The sequence below is a fragment of the Peromyscus eremicus genome, chromosome 14, assembly GCF_949786415.1.
Source record: "Peromyscus eremicus chromosome 14, PerEre_H2_v1, whole genome shotgun sequence".
Lineage (NCBI taxonomy): Eukaryota > Metazoa > Chordata > Mammalia > Rodentia > Cricetidae > Peromyscus > Peromyscus eremicus.
In genome coordinates, this window is record NC_081430.1 from 44,392,177 (window position 1) to 44,414,689 (window position 22,513).

Sequence of the window (22,513 nt, forward strand, 5' to 3'; positions counted from 1 at the left end):
TTGGTAGATAGAAGTTGGCTTTAAATTCTAGAAAGAAAAAAAAAAACAAGAACCAAATTTGTCATCTTAGCATGACCACAATTATCCTTTCTTACCCTCACATCTGTTGATTCAATAGAACAGGTGACAAAATAGCACACATGCTCTTTTCTTTATTACATCATCATACACATGCATCAACAGATCTGAAAAACAAGAGAAAACTGAGCAAACATCGTAGCATTAGTATAGAGTACTAAAAAGCAGTGTATGTCTCTTTGCTTTTGTATAAAAAAAGTTTACATATAGGATTCACCCTCTCAATATACCATTCTTATATCCTTTAAACTGACAAGAAAAAAAAATAAGCAGGAATCAACACTACTTAGGACTCCAAGCTAGTTAGTTGAAGGTGACCATTTTATAGGTGCATTTTATTCTCATTCTTTTCTTGGGTGGATCAGGGAGGTATTTCAGTGCAGTGCTGGCATTTAGCTGTAGTTACAATGAATTGCAGCCATGATTGCAATTGTTTTGTGATGCCTGTGGTGTCATTACCAAGACGCGATTACCAATTGCTATATGAAATTAGTTATGCATGAAATGAATGGGAAGCATAAATACGAGAAGGGAGAGTCTGAGCACAGACTTCATCCTCATTGTCTTCCAGATCCACTGATGCTTATGCATAATGTGCTCATAAAACTTTAATTTATTTCAGAGTCAGAGGACTAGAAGGGAACTTTAAAGGTCATCTAGGACAACCCCCAGTTTCCAGGCCCTTGAGCAAACCTAAAATGATAACTGATGAACCTTTCTCTCAGGAGCAAATTAAAAACTTTTATTGACTACACTTTGAAATGAGTCAAGTTGTGATAGTAAGAATTTCTACCAAGTAATATTGCACAATCTTTATTGGCCAATGAGTACAATATAGTTTTATATATATTGTGCATCAAATTAATGTGCAGATATAGTTAACTTTCTTTTTAAATATTTTAATGTCAGAACATTTTACTGTGGTAAAACTTTAGGTAAGTAATTGTGATTGTATGGGTTTCTTCATTTTAAAGAATGTCATATTTCAAAAATGACTTCTCAATAAATTGTGGGTTTTAATTTTTTTATTTTCTCTCTGTGTGTATGGTATATGCTGTATGTGTATGCAAGAACATGTTCATGTGTATGGATGTGTAGCCAGAGGTTTGGTCTGGGTGTCTTCTTAACCATTTTTAATCATAAACTTTGAGATGCCGAGCTGTGGTGGTACATGCCTTTAATCCCAGCACTTGGGAGGCAGAGCCAGGCAGATCTCTGTGAGTTCGAGGTTAGCCTGGTCTACAGAGTGAGATCCAGAACAGGCACCAAAACTACATAGAGAAACCCTGTCTCAACCAAAAAAAAAAAAATTGAGACAAGGTCTCTTATTGAAGCTGGACCTCAGTGATACAGCAAGAGTGGCCAGAAAGATCCAGAAATTCTGCTAGGACAACAAGTATGCTAGTTCAACTCATTTTTTTAAATTAAAAAAATAATTTCACGCAGTGTGTTTTTATCATATCCACTCTACACCCCAACTCCCAGATCCACTACCCCTTCTTTACTCACCCAGATCCTTGTCCTCAGCTCTTTTTTTAAAAATTTGCTTGTCAAATCAAATTTGTACTGCCCATCTATTTTTGAATGTGTGGCCTTTTTTTTTTTTCTGGAGAATGGTTGCCTGACCTGGGGCTATACTTTTAAAGAAAACTGACTCCGTCTCCCTCTGTGGAAGGTAGGGCTTCATGCACACAGTACTCATGCTGGAATTTGGTCTGAGTTGAGGTTGCACAGATTGTGACAGTGTCCCAACTGCTGTGAGTTTACCTGTGCAGGCTGTCCTACTGCATGCAAAAGACACAGTATTCCTTGTATCCACATACTGCATCTGAGGATTACATTTCTTCTCTGTCCCCTTTTCTGCAATGATTCTCTGAGCCTTAGGGGGTGGAGGTATGACATAGATGTCCCGTTTACAACTAAATATTCCACAGTCTTTCATTCTTTACATGTTGGCTAGTTGTTGGTATCTGGGTTAATAGCTATCTACTATAAGATGCTTCTCTGCGGAGGCATGCGAAATGCTTTGATTTATTAGTACAACAATAAGTCATTAGAAAGTAATGTAATTATTATTTAGCAGAATGATAGCAGTGGGTTTTCCCCAAAGGCTTATGGCCTGTCTAGCAACAAGTTCTTCAGTCAATAATGGTGCCATGTGAGGGTTTTATATTGTGGAGCAGGACTTAAATTCAACCTGAGTGTGGTTAGTTATTTCTGTAATGTTCATGCCATTATTGTACCAGTGGACATGTCTTACTAGGTCAGTCCTTACGCTTCACAGCTGGGTAAGATGGACAATCACTTTTTTTCTCAAATAATATACTCAAAGGTACCATAGCAGCTTCCAGCAATGTGAAAGCTAGCCAGAATGATGTTTCCATGTCAGTAACAGCTCTATTTCCCCATATTCTATAACCTAGCTGTGTGTTGTCTTCAGCATTGGAGTCTTCCCTGCAATTTTCATAAGTTAACTAACAGAATTGGAAAGAGCATACAATTTCCATTCAATGTTTGGGGGCCTATTGAGATTCACTACTTCACTGGTCAATTCCAGAAAAGGTAACCAATTCCTGACACTGGGCTTACCTAAATTAGGCTTACCCAACCCTAATTTAACCTTTCATCTTCCACTACTCCTAGTCCCCTTCCTTGAAAAGTCGTCCTTTGCCGTGGCTCCTAATTTTTTTTAAAATATCTATAGGAATTCCAAAATTAAAGCATACATATCTGTGAATTCAAATCTAGCATCCACATGTGAGAAAGAACATGGGACTTTTGACCTTCCGGGTCTGGATTGTCTCACCCAGAATGATTGTTTCCAGCTCTATCTAATTACCTGTGAATTTCATATTCATAAAAGCTGAGTAATATCTCATTGTGAAAATATAGTAAATTTTCACTTTCCACTCATCAGTTGATGGAATTATAGGCTGTTTCTATTCTTTGAGTATTGTGAATAATGCATGAATACATCTGGATGAACAGGTATGTCTAGAGTTTGGTGTAGAACATTTGGGTATATAATGGTAGGCTAGATAGCATAGCAGATGAATTTCTAGTTTTCTGAGGAACCTCTGTATGGATTTCCATAGTTGCTGTACCAATTTGTACTTTATTCTTTTCTTTTGTTGTTATTATTATTATTATTATTATTATTATTATTTAGTGTAAGTGCTGGAGATCTTAAAGCATGATGATCTCCATCCATCATGTTTACTGGGCAATCTCTTTACTGACTGAATCCTCTCTGCAGCCCTTAATCCGTGGTTTAAATACTGTAATCACACACACACACACACACACACACACACACACACACACACACAGAGTGTATAACTCCAGATCAAAGACTTTGTCTAAAAAAATGGAAATTAAAGACCCTCTTAATATTAGTTTTGTATTAAATATACATTAAGTAAAATACATCAAATTTTTTCCCAAATTAAAACAACAACCCTAGAACTGTCAGTATTAACAAAGATTTCTTTTTTTTTTTTTTTTTTTTTGGTTTTTCAAGATAGGATTTCTCTGTGTAGTTTTGATGCCTGTCCTGGATCTCACTCTGTAGACCAGGCTGGCCTGGAGAACTCACAGAGATCTGCCTCCCAAGTGCTGGGATTAAAGGCAAACACCACCACCACCCAGCTAACAAAGATTTATTAAAAATATTTTCATAATTCAAATGGTTTCCATTTTCATGCTAAAATCTTTATTGTCTTCTTCTGTGTCAGGGAATACTTTTCTTTTTTTTTTCCCCCAAATTCTAGATGTGATTACACTCCAGTGTGATAGAAGTGTGCTGCATAATGCATCAACAGAAACATAAGAACTACCTGGAATGTGAGGAGGACTCTGAAATCAATAGCAAGATGCTATGCTCCAGGGCCCAAGCCTCCAATGTCATGCAGTGATGTCTGGTATCTCCCAAGAAGACTGGGGTGTGATGGAGCAAATGTTGGTCAATTGACTCAATAGCTTCACTTTGTGCCTCAGCAATCCTGTTTGGTTTGGTATGGTTGTGTCTCTTTTCATTAAAACAAAACAAAACAAAAAGCAAAACAAAACAAAAAAAACCCTTTTTATTGGTTGTGAATTTCATGTCGTGCACCCCAATCCCACTCATCCTCCCTCCACCCTTGCAACCTCCCTCCAAAAGAAAACAAAAAATAAAAGTAATAAAAGTTAAAATGAAAAAAATCTCACTGTGGAGGCTGTGGTGGATATGTCACAGTGTGTCTGGAAGTTGCCCAAACAACTTTGCTTACAAATGCTTATTGCAATGACTCATTGGTCTGGTGTGAAGCCTCTGGCTTCTGGGACTATCAGTACTGGGCTCTCTCCAGACTCCTATCAGCTATCCTGTTCTTGCCCTGTGTCATGGAGATCCTGCAGCTTTGGTTATGCAGGGCCACCCTCTTCCCATCTCCCAGCAGTTCTTAAATGGTGTAGATGTTGGCACAGGCCAGTGTAAAGCCCTGGATCTGGGCCTGGGTGGTAGTTGTGTTGGTCAGATCACCTGCACTCCTAAGCCCAGTCCACCTTGACCAGCTCTCCCACTTTGCCCAGATGAGGGGTGTGTCCAGCTCTTCTGCCTGCAGCAACAGGCAAGGGTCTGAAGCTGTTCTCTAGAGTGCTGCAGCCTGTGAGGGGCAGGGCCAGCTCTCCTGCACCACTCAGGTAAGGGTTAGAGACAGCTCTCCTGCATCCACACCTCCAGGTCCAGCTCTCCCATGCTGCCCAGGTGAGAGGCCAGGTCTCCAATCTGCTGCACCTGAGAGGGGGTGGAGCCAGCTCTCCAGCGCTCACACTCTCAGGGCTGGTTCTCCCACAATGCCCATGCAAGGGACAGGCCCAACCCTCCTGTGCTCAAGCCCTTGGGCATTCTACCTGCATCCATGCCATAAGAACCAGTGCTACGTGTGGTGCCCAGGTGGGGTGTGGTGCCACTCTTCCAAGTGTTGTAGCCAGTGAGGGGTGGTGCCATCTCTCCTGTTCTCACAGCAGCTCTCCCACCTTCCTTAGGTGGTGAGGGGTGGTGGTGGGATTATAGAGTGAGAAGAAGTGGGGGGAGGGTGCATCTCTCTTATGCCCATGCCACCACACAGCCTATAAGGGTTTGGGATAGCTCTACTGAACTCCTACCATTGGGCCAGAATCAACTGTGTCCACCCCCACCAAGGCCAGCTCCACTGTATTGCCCAGGCCAGTGAGGGGTGGCCCAGCTCTGCAGAAGCCCTTGGACATCAACATGGCCCCAGGGAGAAGCTCAGATCACGAATATCTGCATGGCCTTTGGTGGTAATATAGACCATAGATATCAACTCTGACCCCTGCTGTTACGGGCCATGGACATGGCCCTTGGTGGCACCACAGACCAGGATATCTCCATGGCCTCAAGTGACAGCACAGGCTACTCACATCTGGCTGTTCCTCATCAGACTCACATCTCCTGTTCTGCCTCTCTTCATAGTGCACATACCATTTTGTTTCTTTCTCTACCATCTCTACCACCACCATGTACTTGCTCATTTTAATGGTGCCTGTCCCGCCCAAACATGGCTGCATGAGGGACTTCTTCAGAATCTCTCATGCCTGGCCCTCCATTATGAAGTGCTGGAAACTGAAGCTGAATTTAAGCTGGTCTCCACAGTGGCTTCTCTATAAGGTTCCTGGCCTCTTTTGTGGCACCAAGTCAATTCTACTTATTATTATTGCCTCTCTGAAGTTTGTCTTCACCAGATGACTCTGAACTCCATGAGAGCAGGAAAAGGCATCTGCCATGTTCCCTAGTGCCAAGAAGAGGGCTTGGCTCAGAGTCAACATGGGTCATCATCATTGTGTCTCCAGTTCTACCTCTCTCAATAGAGCTCACTACTTCATTTTTCTGTGTTTCCAACTTCTTCACATATTTGTTCTTTGTAGTGGTATGCAATGCCACTGACCCAGGGCCTGTGAGGATTCACAGGGTGGGGTGCTTCCTCTTTTTAAAGTGACCACATAGCTCAATTTTTATTGGTGTTGTTGCTACATGGAATGAACAAAATATCATACTGTGTTGCCTTGGTGAATCACCAAACACTTAATGGTTACAATGGAAATATTCATCTATTATCTTATTTTTTCTTTTACAATGAAGGGTCATTTGAAGAGTCCAGGATAGCAGCATATATAGAGGAGTGGGTGAAAGGGTATGGATTGGAAGCTGAACATGATCAAACCATGACAAAGGCATGTAAGGAAAGGTCATGATGAAACCCACTAACTTGTACAATGTTTAATATATATTAATATTTCAAATGAAATCAAAGTACTACAGGAGATACATTTTTGATACATAAACAGTTGCAGCTGTGTGAATTCATTAATTGAGAGTAAAGAAAAATGGTCAGGCAAAAAAGTTGTAAGGATGTAATTATGAACTGAATCCTCAGATATAAAACTATTGTATAAGCATGAAGTATACTCTGTGAGGCTAGACTGATTTTTGTGCCATAGGTTTTTTTCTTCTACATACATTAGCACAATATTAATGAGAAAAATCTTGCTCTAGTTATAGATTGAAAACTGAATCATAACTTGTGCCAACAATTTCCTTCCTTGATGCATTATGCTTGTCTCTACCCACATTTTCTATAGAAAAATTACATTTTTGTTAAAGGTCTTCAGATTGTTGAATCTATAATTGCCATATCAAAATCTACCTTACTTTGCTCATGAGAAATTCTGAGATATACAAGCAGCTGTATTGGCCACATAAACATGTGGCATGTACCCATTTAATTCTAACATGAGTTGGTCCCACATTGACCTTTCAAGTGTGGTGTTTAGTAATGTCACTTCACCACCACCTCGACAGAGAGCTTTTCTATTGGCATGTCTTCTCTGGTCTGCAGTACACAGATGATGATCAACCAGACAGTAGGCAGTGTCCACCAAAGTAGGCATCTCGGAAACCAGTGAAAATGATGTTATAAAGACAAGGCAGACACACGAATAGACACATAGTAAACAATCAAATAAGTAAAGATAGCATGGAAAAAAAGAACAATGCATGGCAGTTCAGAGGAGAAAGTAATCGTGTAGCAAACAATGGGACCAACATGAACCTGTGATGTATTCCTTAAGTAGGTCTTTCTTCTCCAATGATGAAAAAAATCATAAAACTTGAATCTTTTGAGTTATTTTTATTACTACATTTGCATGGAGGATGCATTGTATGCAAATGTGTATGCACAGGTGTTTGTTTGCCCATGCATGAACATGGAAAAGCCAGAGAAAGATGCTGAGTATTTTCCTCCATCACTCTCCACCTTATTTTATGAGAAACGGTCTCTCACCAAACCTGAATATTGCCCTTTCAACTAGGCTGGGTGGCCACAAAGCTCCTAGGATCTTCACATCTCATACTAGGGTTATGGACAGGCATTAGTGCTGTTAATTCAAACTCAAAGTCCTTTTTCTTTCTTCTTATCCATTGAGTGATGTCTCCAACTTCTGTCTATTTTTAAATTGACCATTATAACTGTAGGAAAAACAAATACATTGGGCAAGAGATTAGTAGAAAAAACAATAGGAGGGGTTTTGTTTGTTTGTTTGTTTGTTTGTTTGTTTTGTGTGTGTATGTATGTGTTTAGGGCTAACTATTTGTTATCAGATAGCCAATCAGTTCCTTAGTTGGTCTTCATAATTTTTCTAAGGTTGAGACCTCTTGAGCTTCCTCATGAGCTTTTACCCATCCACATTACCATGCCTGATGTTGGTATATACTTGTTTAGACAGCCGTTTTCATTAGGCATCATGAGTATGGCTTCTGACATTTCTAGAACACATAATCTCATAGAAAATATCTTGTTCTTCTGGGTCTTACAATGTTTTGTCCTTTCATCTAGAATGATCCCTCAGTCTTAGGTAAATGAATTACACTGTAGATCTATTAGGACTAGCCTCAACAATTCTGCAGGATGTATGTATGTATTTAGTAATTGCATTAGATACTTTTTTATTGTTGTTATAAAACATCGTGATCAAGGCAACTCATAGAAGAAAATGTTTATTTGGGCTTATGGTTTCAGAGATTAGAGTACTTAATGGTAGAGCAAATCTATGGTGGCAGGAACATTTGAGAGCTCACATCTTGATCCACAAGGAGGGAGGGAGGGAGAGAGAGGGCGGGGGGGGGTATGAGTATTGGGATTGGTTCAAGTGCTTTGAAATCTCAAAACCTCCTCCAACAAAGCCACACCTTCTAATGCTTCCCAAAGAGTTCCACTAACTGAGGGCAAAATAGTCAAATACACTGAGCTATTCTCACTCAAACCACTACAAAATACACCCCCCACAAACCCCCCAAGGCTAAAACCAAAGAATACTCATAAATTAGGATTGTAAGTAGCAGAAGAGAAAGTAATTAGTTCAATTGATACAATTTGAGCATCCTTCAAGGAAACCTTGGAATAACCAGTAATCATCTTATTTCATTTTTAACATATGACTGTTCATTGGAGGATCTGTTTAACAAACCCAGGTAGCTTAACATGATACATTAGGCTGAAGTTTCACAATAATACGGAATTGGGATTTGGGTTTTTTTAAAAATAGAATTCAGCCTTTTCATCAAAGAAGCCATTTTATCTGTTAAATACTTAGGACAAGTTACTATAATTATTTGATGGAAATAGTATGTATTCTCAAGAGATTTTCTGAGCATTTACAAAGATACATTAATGTAATTCTCATAATGCTAAAATATTAATAATATTAACAGTATCTCAGAGAAGATGAAACTAGGCTCACAGATTCAAGAGTAGGTTTGTCCAAGCTCACATGACCAGTTATGCAGTGGGATTCAAACCCTTGTTTACATATTCTAACTTGCATGCCCTTTGTACTGGGCTGTTGTCTTGTCACTGCTCAGAACAGTGAAATTCATAATCCTTTATGTGGTAGACTTTTCAGCAAAATGGTCCAGTTTCCTCTCAGCAAACTTATTATCTTATTAGTTTAGTAATTATATACAATTTACCTAATCTCTCTGTGCTTAGGTTTCTCCATCTATAACGAAGGGATATGCATATAAAAATAGGAAACATAGAATATTAAGTTGCATGTAGTCTGTATTTATTATTTAAGAAGTCTTTCATTCTATACTATTTTGTTTTATGTTAACAAAACAATAAATGGTTGAATTACTAAGCTTAACTTATTATTTTACAGTTTAGAAACAAATTGTGAGGGATGCATAATTCAGCTCCATGGAAATACCTTCACATTTCCTAATTTTCAAAAGTGAGGTACAAGAATTACCATCTCTCACAATATCCTAAGGGCCCACTTTTATGACAATTCTCTTATTCAGGGAAGTTATAAATCAGAATATAGGTGTTCATTTGTGGAAGAATTTGTTATGTGTGGAAGGCCAGATAACATGAATATTATATATATATATATATATATATATATATATATATAATGAATGTAATATATAATTATATATATATTTTATAAATATAATCCAGGATAATTAGAATGAATTTTTTATGGTCTGGACTTGTCATGTTGCAAAGGCCAATAGGATTCTTTTGAGACAACTTGCTAACTCTCTTACAATTTGTTTTAGCTTTACATACCTCTAGTCTATATGTATATTTTAATACATTTTACTAAATTCATTTTTGATGAATTTATTAGCTTATTAAATTTTTTCTCACATATACCTCTTTTAAAATTTAATTTATACCTATACATATATGTAATATGTACACAGTAACAATTAATAAAAAATGAAACTATGAATTTGAAGGAAAATGGAGAAGGGTATATTGGAGGGTTTGGAGAGAGAAAAGGAAAAATATTATAATAAATCACAATCTCAAAAAATTTTGAAGAAATTAAAAAAATAGTTAATTTGTGGAAATTTATTCTTTATTGTGGTATGTGTGTGTGTGTGTGTGTGTGTGTGTGTGTATGTGTGTGTGTATGTGTGTGTATATGTTTGTGTATCAAGGTGTGTGCATATGGAGGCCATAACTGGTTTTCTCCTTTTATCATGTGGCCCTAGGTATTGACCTTCATTCTTCAGTCTGGTGGCAATTGATTTTTTTTTCCCACCAAATTATGTCCTAGCCTCAAATCTTTTATTGGACTGGCACAGAGAGTCACCACTGCAGGAAAGGCTGAAGGATGTGATGAGTCCACATACCCTACGTGTAGATTTGAAATCTGGGGTTTATTTATTGATTGAGTAAAGCAAAAATACTGAAGATCTTGGGACCTGTCTTGGGGGGTGATATATTTGGAGGAGAATTAAGCTGGAGAAGTGATAGAGGAACCAAGATGGCAGGCAGTAAAGGACTGGTGCTAGGTAGATATACAAAGCAGGTATGCACTCTGTAAATTAAAGCTGGTTGGAGGTAGGAAAGAATTTCTACTGCCGTTATTAGAAGATAGAAGGAAGGCTTGATTTGGAAGAGTGGGTATCCAAACTGCTGCTTCATTTTTAGAGCAGGTGACCAACTGAACGTAGATATACTTCTTATGTTTTGTCTGCTTGAATTTGGCGTTCAGTGACTGCCATGTCTTTGAAATAAGGAAGCATCTATGTACAGATAGCAAAATATTAGTTGCTACAAACAGAACATTAAGGCATGGACTATTTTAGGTAGAAATTGCAATGGATTAGAACTGCTGTTAATTTTATTTCTTACTAGGACATAGTGAGATGTTTATTAAAATTAATATATTTGCCAAAATTGATATTTTAAGCAGATACAAATTGAAGTTTGAGTTTAAATTTAGAAAATCTAGTAAGTATACACTAACCACAGGTAGATATTAGACACAACTGTAGAAAATAACTTGATGGACATATGCAACTATAAAGTTTAGTAAAATAGAAGTTCAATTTTCTAGAAACTTAAAATCTTTTCAGGGAACTTGGTACTGTGTAAAAGAGAGTAGAAGATTCTATAAAGCAAGTGCATACATCAGATCAAGTAAGGCTTCATTCCTAGAGGTTATTACTGTGGGTAATATCTGTGAAAAAATTACTAAATTCTAGTAGTAGGAAGATTAAAGAATTTTGATTAATGGTACTTGCTGTAAAACACTTTCAAATTACAGACCAATAGCAATAATTGTTTAAGGGAAAGGTGGACTCAGGTACAGACCAGAAAATCACATAGTAAAAGATGTAAGAGTAAAGAGGGTGGGAGAGGGACTAGCGTTGTAATGAAGCTGGGGCATATAACCCTTTTTAGTTTCATCCGCATAATCAATATCATCATCACCACCATCAACATCATGAGCATCATGAATATCATCACTATTTTTGTCTACCATTTGACAAAATTCTTAATTTTGTTTAAATAAACCTCCTACGATTGTCATTGGGTAGGCAACATGTTTCTCAAATGTGGCAGTTTATAGGACCATCCTCCTGTCTGCTGTTGTGACTGGAGTCTCTGCCCTCTATGCAGAAGACATGTTCTTAATTTGCCTTGATTTTATCTTACATGGTAAGTGAATTACCCACAGACTCCTCAACCGAGGAATGTCTTTTATTTAATTTCTCGAAGTCTATTGACCACCTATAACTTTCTTGAGTCTAGCTATGCTTCCAGCATCAATTTGTTTCCATGCTGAGTGCTGACTTCTCATTCCCCAAAGTGCATATAATATTTTATATATCCTGTCATAAAATGACAGAAGAGTTTACATGTATGTGCCATTTCAAGACCTGAGCTGAGGTCCTGGTTTTGCTGATGCTCACAGGAGAGGGGATGCTGGAGGGACATGCCTCAGGTTCCAGAGCCCACCTGCATCACCAACAACAAAGTAAGTGGAAGTATCTTTCCTCCCCAGGAGTCATTTGGCCTAACTCTAATTAATACTTCACCTAATCTTCTAGTAATACCACTAATTGCTCACAAACTGGCAATCTAATCAACACTCGGCTAACAGGCAAAGTTTTTTTTTTCCTTTCCACTCCTTTTGTGCTCTGACACAGTGAGAACTTAGGCAAGTATGTCCCAATTGCTTTGTTTCCATGTAATTTAACAGCACGACATTATTTTCTCATAAGAGGTGCTTTGAATTTTTACTGCTAATGAATAAATTAACTAAAAAAGGTTAATCTGCCTACATGTTTATGAAACATTATGCAAATCACTCTCTGAAAGGTTTAATGGTAATTGAAAGCAATTGAAAACCATGGTACATTTCCCCCAATTTTCATTTATTTTTTTAAAGTATACAGATTACACAGATTTTTACATTTTACAGATATGTATATAGAGGAGGTTTTGAGAAACATCCCACACATTTAAGTAAAGCACTGGAAACAATTGCTGCCTCCACGTTTGCTGAGGAATGGATTGGACTTTGGTAATTAATTTCAAAGCAAAACTGTGAAAAGAGCCAGTGTGATTAATATTACTACAGCTAGAAGCAAAGGGGTAATTTTGTTTAGACTCTCATTGTAAAGCTTTGACAATGGTTCCTGCATTGATTTCAGACTCGATGCACTTTTTAACATGTTATTCAGGTTAGAATTGCTTTACGTGAATGGCCCAGGTACTGATGCTAAAATCATGACTCACTAACAGTTTAAATGAGCATCACATTATAGAAAACTTTTGTCACATCAAAGACTAATTCCCCCTCTTCTTCCCTTGTTTGCTAGAGTCAGAGTGGCTGATTCACAAGATTCTAGGGTCTGAAGTGTGTGTGTGTGTGTGTGTGTGTGTGTGTGTGTGTGTGTAGAGAGTGAGCTGGAGAATAACAAAGGGAACATAATGGGATTCTGGATTAAAAACAAACCAATCAATCAGTCAGTTTTTTAATTTGAACCTGAAAGGTGACCAGTGGGAAAACCTGAGGGACTAAGTTAGTGGCTAGTGAGCCCTGTCACAGTTCATTTTATTTATTTAGATGTGTATTTGCTTGCACAAGTGAGCCACAGTGTGTATGAAGATTGCACAAGATGCCAGAATTGGCTTTTTCCTACTACATGTGGGTTTCAGGTATTGAGCTAAAGCCGTCAGGATTGATAGCAAGTTTTTTACTTACTGAGCAATTTTAGGGAACAACAATGCTATTTATTTATTTATTTTTTTAGATTCATGAGTGTTTTTGCATGTGCGCAGGGTGGGTTTCCTGTGCCTGGAAAAGTCAAAGGAGGGCATTTGGTGCCCTGGAACTGAAGTTATTGATGGATGTGGGCTACCCTCTGAGTCCAAGGAACCAAATCTGGATCCTTTGCAAAAGCAACAAATAATCTTCACTGCTGAGCCATCCATCTATCAAGCCCCATCCTCAACAGCTTTTAAAAATACTTTGTGTAAAAGTGCAGTTCTCAGACTTCTTATTGGCCTCAAAAATTGCTGCATTCTTAAAAGTGATTGAGCTCCTCAAAGAGATTTTGATTACGTAAGTTATGCACAGTGGTGTGTTGTAAATGTTAAACAATAGTATCTTGAGAGGGGAGAACATTTCTGCTTGCTGATTTCTGTGCTAAAAACTAGGTTATTATTACTGACTTCATCCTTCCAGGTCCAGGACAGCAAAGTGAAAGCTCCAAAAACATTCAACTAGTGGTTAACTCATCACTCAGCAGCTGGTAGTACCCACATAACTGCTAATTAATACCTCAGCATCAAAAAGTAACAAAATCTAAAAGATTTATTTACTTACTCATGTATTCATTATAAACAACCAGGGTCAATACAATATCAGGAACTTAGCACAAAGTGAAATATTGAAGTCATTTAAAAAAGACAAAATATTGATAAAACTATAAAAAATTAAATAGTATAGGCTTTCGCTTTAAAGTTCAGTCATTTTTTTCCTTAAACAATGTCATTTGATGACATTGTAAGTTACAGGAAAATTATGAAGTTAAGTTACTAGCATGTATTTTACCATTGATCTTCTTGCATGGTGAAATGTCAGTTTTAAGTATATTGTATTAGCATTTAAATGACTCTCTGGAATAAGTGGAGTTTAATAATGTGTGGTTCCATAGCTGCTTTGTGTGTGTGTGGTGTGTGTGTGTGTGTGTGTGTGTGTGTGTGTGTGTGTATGTGTGTGTGTGTGTGTGTGTGTGTGTGTGTGTGTGTGTGTGTGTATGTGTGTGTGTGTGTGTGTGTGGTGTGAGGGGGGGGAAGAAATAGAGAGAGAGAGAGTAAAATTCTGGCCAAAACAGTAAATATAGTACATATCTAAGTCACTCACGTGTTCTATTCCAATTCTCATGGCATGAAAAATTACCAAGAGTATCTGATTCTCTTGAATTTTGAGAAAGGATTAAATGGAAATAGAACAATAGGTGGACTTTCTTCATTTTCCTCCTGTGTTGTTATATCATTGCCTTTGCTTAACAGAGGGAAGTAATGCAGTCAGTAAAGGAGTTAGTGGGATTCTTTCAGAGTTCAAAGTTGACTATAGCAAACCAAGTCATGTCCTAAGAGACATAATTGCTGTGTGAATTTTAATATTAGGGTCTTTTGTTCATTTGAGTAGGTCTTTGGACAGACATGGTTTTATCACACCATGCATTGTACAATGGAAAACTCTGGCATAATAAATAATGTTTTGAAACATTTCGTTGTTTAATAAGATAAATAATATTTGCTAGCATAATCTCCAGTATCATGAATGAGAAGCTGACAAATTCATAGGGACTCAAACATGTTTTCAAAACCTGCTCCGATTTTAACTTAAATGTCCATTTTCTCAGGGACAACGTATAGTTTTGTTTATGTTGTTTTTACAAGACAAGTAAGGGTTCACTTATTTTCTGGACAATGGCTTCCTGCTCATCTCAATAAGGATTATTTGGTGATTACTTTTCAAGAAGTTATGATATGCCAGAGGTTAGTATAGCTTGGCAGTTTCAATTAGTGCATACCCATGCTTTCTTCAGTTTACCATCACACTTGAGGAGAGTCTCCAAGTGGTATAATCACACTAATTATTTTTTTGTCAAACAGAGTATAAAAATGTCATATACTGAAGGATCCAATAGTCATAGTATGTTCAGTTTTTACCATCAAACACAATTTAAAGTGAATTTTATATTTAATTCCACCTACTCACTTACAGGACACAGTGGTTACCCATAGCCTTTCATCTTGAGGTGTCTGCTGTCTTGTCTATTACACTTTCTGTGTCTCTAGCACAAATGCTACTAGTATTAGAAAACTACTTTGGCATTAAAAACACCCCACAAGATTTTGAGAATTCAGGGGTCACATATTGGAAACTATGGACAGGAACATCCAGCAGCAGGAGTCTCAAAGATGCCACCTGATGAAGTCCCCCCCCAGGTTTTGTTCTAGCTCCCTGAACGTCAGCTTTTCCTTCATGTGGGTGTTGTCACCCATGTTCTTCCCACTGCAGTGTGACTGACTTGAAGGATAGAAAGTCATCTAGATGTCTGAGTTTTGAGATTTTAATGATTCTCTTATTTGTCTTCATTTCCTTAAAATCAATACTGGTTTTTTCCAGTGTTCCCACTAATAATAGCACACATATTTGACCACTGATCCCGGCCTGCACGCAACCTGTGTCACTTTCATTAGTACATAGAATGACTTTTTAGTATTCATCTGTTTAGTTCATGATAGTAACAGCTGATATTTGAAAAAGAACCCTGGGGTTTTCTCCTTTTATGTCAGAATTTTCCTAAATGCTGGCATCAATATCAAAAGGAAAGAAAAAAAAAGTAGCATAACAACCAGTTTAATGAAAGCACTTGAACCATTTTCCTTCCTAAAATGAGAGAAAATATCCTTGAAAATCCTGTTATGATAAGTGCAAAACTTTCCAGATCTGAAGGACACCCCACTGTGCATGGTAGAACAAGACAGTTGTCCTTTGGTAAGTTAACATTGCAAAATGCTTGCAAACCTCTATCTCCAGTCTAGATTTATGAGGAAGAAAATAAGACAAAGCCATACTATGCTGTTCGGCATAGCTTTGACACACACATTCTGCTATCTAACTTGGCTTTCCCCTAGGCTCTGTTTATATGCTCTCTAGAGAGGACACATCTGGAAAAAATTTATTCCCAGGTAGTTGTTCATGAGTAACAGGCTTTTATTTTATTTTTATTTTTATTTTTTTTTTTTAGTAAAAACACTCCACTCAGTACATTTTGCACAAATACTAGGGTTTAAACCCTTGCAAATCCATAGTGAACATGTAAGATGAGAATTATAAGTATAAAGACAGAGTGATGAGTGTATCAATAGCCTCAGAAGTGCAATCCCTGGCAGGCAGGCTGCAGTTCGTATCACTGGGTCTCATGATGATTCAATTGTGTTTTTAAAAATATTTCTCCAATCTCCCAGTACAATACTGACTTCTGTAGCCTTCTCCTAAAGTGGTAAATGTTCTCCCTGCTTGCAAGTCACTCCTGCCACAGTTTACAAGGGCTTAACATTATTGCAGTCAATAGCAAGAAACATTTAAGATTTCATTGATTCTGAAATGTATGCAGTGATAAGATAGCTCAGTTTTGTGATCCTAAAAATGTATCAATTAAATTATATTGTGATATCACTTTCAGTATTTTTATTTGTCCTTAAACAATTTTCTATTTAACTATCTTTTATCAGAGAAGTACATGCATACATGCTTATATTTTCCCAAAGAATGTCTGTAGCATGAATCTTAAATAGTCTTATTAATAAAAACAAACCTGGAGCCAGGTACTGGGGTCAACGCTGGAAGATCAGAGAAGTAGAACAAGCCACAGCCACCTCACCTTGCTAATTCCTCAGCTGATCTCTTTTCCTCAGACTGGAAGCCTCTGAGTCCTCATCCAAATGGATCTCAGCTGAACTGCTGCTAAAAGCCTAAAAGCTTAACCAACCTAGTTCCTAGTTTTCACACCTTATATACCTTTCTGCTTTCTGCCCTCACTTCCTGGGATTAAAGGCGTGAGTCACCATGCCTGGCTGTTTCCAGTGTGGCTTTAAACTCACAGAGATCTGGATGGATCTCTGCCTACCAAGTGTTAGAATTAAAGGCATGTGTGCCACCATTTTCTGGCCTCTATATCTAGTGGTTGTTCTGTTCTCTGACCCCAGATAAGTTTATTAGGGTACACAATATTTTGAGGAACACAATACCACCACAAATGTCTTCTGTTTGTGCTATTGCAGCACCAAGGGTCTGAAATTTATTTTAATAAAATATTTGTCCTTGGGGTATTTTGGAAATCCCTAATAGCAATCTACAAATTGTTACAATATACTACTAAAATCTTACTATGAAGGACCGATACGATGATTCAAGTAAATAAATATTGCAGGTTTGAAAGCTTGAGTTCCATCCCTGGGACGCACCTTGTGGAAGGAGAGAACTTACTGGTTCTAGTTGTCTGCTGACCTCTACACTCATATGTGGCACTAACATGACCACAGATATACAGAAATAAATATGACAGTATATGAAGGTTGAACTTCTTAAATTTCGAATTAGAAATTAAAGCATCGACTTTGTGTGTAATGCTTTTGTGAGTTTGGAAATGAACTTTGAGCTAGCCTTAGCCCTGGGTTCACAGGTAGCTTATGGGAAAGAGGAAGAATGTCTTTCTATCCAGTGTTAATTGCACTTGTGTTTTCTGAATTCTAGGACAGGTGGGCTTGTTGGAGGTTACCTATAGTTTTCATTTTCAGGGGTTCAAGGCTAAAGAATCACAAGTTTGAGGCCAGCCTGGTACAGGTAGCAAGGTCCAGGACTCCATAGCAATATCCTGCCATAAACAACAAATACTCTGATTATGAACATTTTCTTGACATGAAGTGTCTACACAAGTCTGGGAAAGCATCTCCCCAAACATATCTCTTTAGAGCTTCACACTTTACTAATCCAGTCTCACATCTTTCAACATACATTGTTACTATTCCAGTATTTCGAAACTTGTGATGTCTCAGAGCACAGATTTCCTCAGGCCTTCAGTGAGCATGGCCAATGTCATGCTACAATCTGTTTTCTGAAGACAAAATTCAGAGAGAACAAAGACATGCAGAGATAATTTGGACTTTATTTTACAGTTCTTAGCATATGCCTGATGCTCATAGCAGTGCCAAAAGAGGCTGATTTCTCCTTCTGAACAGCCAAATTGTGAAAAATTGGGATGTTTTTCTCTTAAAATTAAGCCACATTTCTAAATAAGAGGCTGAGGTACAAAGCATGAGGACATACTAGGCTTGGAATCCAAAGATTTGGGATAGAGTCGCCACATAAAATGATTTTCATGTTTCATTATTGAGCAGTGTAATATTAAACCATACCCTCTAACATGCTTCTTTTATGCACATGTGTAACACATACCAACACATAATATATATGATTTGGATCATTTTAGCATTGTGTTTAAAAGAATTTAACACATGTTTGATATTTTACAGTATTCATACCTTTTCCTATCTGTAACTTGTTCAATAACCAATGAAAATTACTCTAATCGGAGGCTAGAGAAATGGTTTAGTTAGCAAAGTGCTTGCTGCACAAATATGAGAATTTGAGTTTGGGTCCCTTGTACGAATGTAAAAGCTATGCACGCATCCATAACACCGTCATCAGGATGAAAAAGGACGGGTAGATTCTGAGAGGACTCTCTTGTCAAACAGCCTAGCTGAAATGCTGAGCTTTGCGTTCAGTGATGGACTCTGTCATAACAAATAGAAGATGAGGAGTGGCAGAGGAGAGTGTTTGATGTTGACTTCTGGCCCTCTTAGGCTTATGTATAAGCAAGGACACCTGTACACTTGTACATCCTAAGGAAGTTGCTTTTTCATTTTATAGGACTACAAACTGAAAGCAAGTAAGGGGTGGATAGTAATGTTAATAATCTCAAGAGAATAGATGTCAATGTTGCAAGTTTCAGCGAATTGGCTAGATGGCGGTATTGTCTGAACATGTCAGTAGCATTTATTTTTGACAACCGAAATTATGGTCTTCATTCTAAATTGAAATACAGTCTTCAAATAATTCATGAAGTTGGGCTAATTTTTCATTTAGCTTGAAACATATACTTTATAAATCATGCCCCATAGAGTTGCATGTTTATGGTAAAAAAAATAGCAAAATTTTATTTTATTGTTTTTCCAAAACTTAATGCTTTCAGAGAAAAAAAATATTTGAAAAGCTTTTATTGCTTTTCCAAAAGCTTTTGCAGTTCTCAGGGCATGGTGGTCCACAAATCTACACCATTCACATTCTGGATTTACTTTCCCCAAAGAGATTGGACTGAGAACAGTCTTGTGATGTCAGGAAGCAGAGTGGATTCATGTCTTATAGCAAAATAAACTCTTTGAAATAATAGGAGTTTCATTTAAACAAAAAATGACAAATTTTCCATATCTCTTTGCTTCAGTTTTTTCTAACACATAAAACCATGAACCAATTTGAGTGTTTAGCTTCCCTCCTGGTTTGATTTCTTCCAAGCCAAGTGATGCCCAAGGGAACGTATCACCTGGTATAATGGGAATCTTGGCAGGCCTTATTGCAGTATAACAATGTTTTTCTCAATTATATACTTTTTCCTTGTGTTTTTTGGATATATTTCAGATTGTCTTAACCATTAAGTTGCAGTAAATGAATATCCTTCAGAACATTACTTTAAAATTATCCCTGTACAGCTATTAAATGGCTTCATGATAGCTCCTATTATCAAGATAGACAAAATTACTGGTTATTTAATACGAAACATGTTATGTAGCAATGAAGTTGAGAGAAATTACTTGATAGAAATATGCTAGTTAAAACAAACAATCAGATTTTCCATTCTGTATGTCTTCAGTTAATAGTGGAAAAATTTGGCATAGTTTTGAAAGATAGGATAAACCGTACAACTTCAGGAAATGACCAATACTTACTAGAGGTTTGGAGAAAGAGTGAATAATGCTAAAGTTAATGGAATTTTTTTTGTTAATGCGGGTTTTAACATTGATAATTTGATAGTTTTATATGTTTTATATGTGTCTGTATGCATACACACACATTTTTTGAGAAAGTTTCTCATGTACACAGGCTATCCTCAAACTTACTATACAACTAAAGGGGGCTTTGAACTTCTCATCAACCAGTGCTGGCATTCTACACATGTACCATCATGCCAGGTTATTTTGTATATCATTTATTTACTTTTTATAATCACTATCTTTATTACATATCCACAATATACCAGGCAGTGAAAGGTTTGGAGGAAATGGGAATAATAAACAGTGTATTTGAAATTATGTATAGGAAACAACCAGAGGAAAATACATGCAGAATATGTAAGAATAGAGAAATAAAAATTGAAATTGAAAGTAAGTAAAAATAAAAATTGAAAGTCTGGGTATAAGGAATGCTTTGTTTGAGAAATGAAAGCTACACTGAATTTTAAAATTTGAGAGACATTTAAGACAAGACAAACTGAAGTTGATTAACTTAGGGTGATATTGAATAAGATGTAGGACTCTAAGATTAAACGAATGGTTAGTTAACATGAAGGAAGGGAATTGGTAAAAAAAAATAGCAAAATTTTATTTTATTGTTTTTCCAAAACTTAATGCTTTCAGAGAAAGCATATTCCCATATGACCTTTCAGCTGACAGTCAATTTATTTTGGCCACAATAGGTAACTACCCAACAAATTCTCTGTGTCCTCCAACTCTTCTTGGATATAAACATGACAGAAAAAAATTGTATATTAAAATTGCTTGTAAGTTTTTGTGCCCTGGAAAGGGGGGGAGATGGAAATTTTATATAGTTGGAAATGAATATTATATTTGTTCAAAAATATAATTGAATACTAGAAAGCAAAAACATAAGTATTAAACATTCTACAAATTATTCAAGCTTGCAGAATTATCAAAGTTGAAAATGGGGATAGACCAATATTTCTGAGAAATAGGCAGCTGGACAGCCGTGAGTTACAGAAGAAGAGCCACTTGTCTTCACGAAGAGGTGGACCCATTAGACAAGTGAGCAAAGCCACATTAGGACCCCAGTGGCTTTTCTTTAACTCTAAATAGGAGGAATTTGCAATTTCAAACCCTGATATGGCCGTGAACTTTAAAGAATGATGCTAGATGCGTGTCTTTTCTAGATTTTCAGAAAATCTCAGTGCTGGGAGTACTGCATACCTCAGCTAGTGTGGAGTAGAGCACAGAAAAGAAGCAAATGACGGATTCATCACAGTAAAGAATGTAGGTCTGTTGCCGGCATGTGAGTCTGGAAACACACAACAGCTTTGTGCAAATAATAAAAATAATATGACTATAAATACTGGAGATCAACACAAAAGATTTTAAGAAATACAGTTCAAGCTTAGTACATCACTAAGGCAACTTCATAGGCTCAAGTTTCAGTAGTTTGGTTTAACGAAAAAGACTACCAACAAAATTCTCAGCTTTTCAGTGTCTATTGTGGAAATATAGTGTTATATTTGTCATTAAAAGAATGCCCTTTCTGCTGATTATCTTCCTAATATCTTCCTAATTACATTTTGTTTAAGATCAAGAACCCGACAAGATATCAAGAAATAAAAACTAGCCAATAATTAAAACAAATGACAATGAAAAACACCCTGCAATTTATCTTCTTGCATATAACTGTAATTTGACTTCATTTTAAATGGAATATTTTATTCTTGTGGATCCCAAACTAGCTTCTTTATACATTATCATAAATGTATGTATGTATATATATAACACAAATATATAATATATGTGTGTGTATATATATTACATATACAATATTTATGTGAGTAATTCTATTTTGTAGAAATACTTCTACAAAAAACAAGTATATGAGCTGGAGAGGTGGCTGAGCACTTCATAGTTCCTCTTGCTTTCCTTGGACACAAGTTACATTCCAAGCACCTATGAAAAGAAGCTCACAACCAACTCTAACTCAAACTACTCTTTTGTGCTTTCCTGGCCCTTTCACAGTCATGATACACACACACACACACACACACACACACACACACACACACACACACGTACACATACATACACACACACAAACATGCATGCAGAAATTTAAAAATAAAAATAAATCTGTTAAAATATATATATAAATAAATATATATGTTAACATATCAGGCTATATATCTTTACTCTTAAATTTACTAAGATCCAATAGAAAGATTCCATTTCTCAAAAGAAATAAATATGACTCATTATCTTGTTAAGCAATTTGGTTTTTGTAGTGCTTTGAGCTGCTGAAATAGAAAAAGCAAAGTAAAACATGGATTTTTAAAACTTTATTGTAGGCATGCTGGGCTGGGCCAAACCTCTATTGGGACCATTGTTTCTTCTCTTTACTACGACATCAACAACAATCTAAGTATCTCAAAATGGGTGAGATCAAATAATCCAATAGCTTCTTATCTTTCACAGTACTTTTTTTTTTTACATTTCATTTAGTTTCC